Source organism: Atta cephalotes (assembly GCF_000143395.1).
Source record: "Atta cephalotes unplaced genomic scaffold scaffold00020, whole genome shotgun sequence".
Lineage (NCBI taxonomy): Eukaryota > Metazoa > Arthropoda > Insecta > Hymenoptera > Formicidae > Atta > Atta cephalotes.
This window is the reverse complement of record NW_012130084.1, coordinates 4284994-4286532: the sequence shown is the minus strand read 5'-3', so window position 1 is coordinate 4286532 and position 1539 is coordinate 4284994.

Genomic DNA, 1539 nt, shown 5'->3' with positions numbered 1-1539 from the left:
TTACGTTACGTTACGTTACGTAGTAGTATTATAGTAATAATATACAGGACGTACGCGACGTAACCGTAACCGGTAACGTAACGTAACTACTACGTACTACTAGTAGTAGTATATATATATATATATATATATATATATATATATGTATTCGTATCCAACGACGAACTATGAAGTCTCCAACTAACTTCACCGTTTCCTTCTACCATCTAACGTATGTATGCGGAGCCATCGAGATTAGGTCCGTGGCTTTGTTTAAGAACTATTAGAAACGATGTCGGTACCGTGGAAAGACATCGAGGGATGATCGTAACTTTTGGATTAAATCGCACGCAATAACTAAATTATTTTACGAGTATCATATTTCCGAGCTTTCTCATCGGAGTAAGTCAATTAGTTCGAGCATCCGACGAGCAATTTATTAATAAGAGACGCTGGTTGAATATCTGGGGAACATTGCTCTTATCAACATCTCTACGTTGCCCGTTCCTAAATTGTCAGGATCATCATCACTATTTTCCCTCGGGTCCGAGTGTAATGGAGCATGGACGAAAATTAGAGTTTTGAAAGCCCGGTCACCCTATTCGGCTACCCACTGTCACCCACGCCCTGATGATTATCACGTTGACCTCGGGTTTGCTCGCAAAATCGCGCATGTGCGTATATGTACGAGAATTCAGAAATAGCGGTCAGAAGTCGGAACTCGTCTTAACAACATCTTTTGTCGGCAGTCACATTGTTCACTGAATATACAGACCTTTACTAGTAACACAGACAATAATGTCTTGTTGTATCATCACGATGAAATAGCTTTTCAGATAATGTCATTTGAACTATTGTGATGAGTAGAGTTACAATTTAGAACCGAATGAATATAAGAGACGATAGGGTCGAGTTCATTTTTACGACAATTCACCGAGATTGCCGCGAAACGAATACACGTTGACAGCGACATCAATGAGCTGTGGATGTGTCGATAGACGACGCTATCTATTGACAGACGAAGTCATGACTCTCGATTGCGAAAGTGCGATGTTAAAGTCACGGGGAAAGTAAGTGGAGGCAGACTTTACGGGTCAGACCGTAAATCCCATGGGGGCTCAAGTAGATGCCGAGAAAAGTGTTCTACCGATAAACTAAACGGTAAAGGCCATAAATGTGAGCGCATTGTCTGGCGCGCAATGCCGCGTCGATGTGCTCCGCTCTGCTTTGCTCGACTTGGTGCGCAGCTTACGGAGCCACGCGTATTGCACACAAATGGTAATAAACTGAATGTTCTTGCAAAAAAAAGAAAGAAGGAAGATAGTTGCACCTTTCTTTATTTCTCCTTTATTTTGCGCATAAAATGCCGAAGAAATAAATCCTTCGAACTCGTCTGCCCTTTTCCGCCCTCAACTTCTGGAGGATAAATCAGACGAGATATTGTTCCATGCAAATCCCTACAGCTTACTCACCGAAATGTGCTCCCCCCCTTTCTCTTTCTCTCTCTCTCTCTCTCTCTCTCTCTCTCTCTCTCTCTCTCTCTCTCTTCTTCTTCTTCTT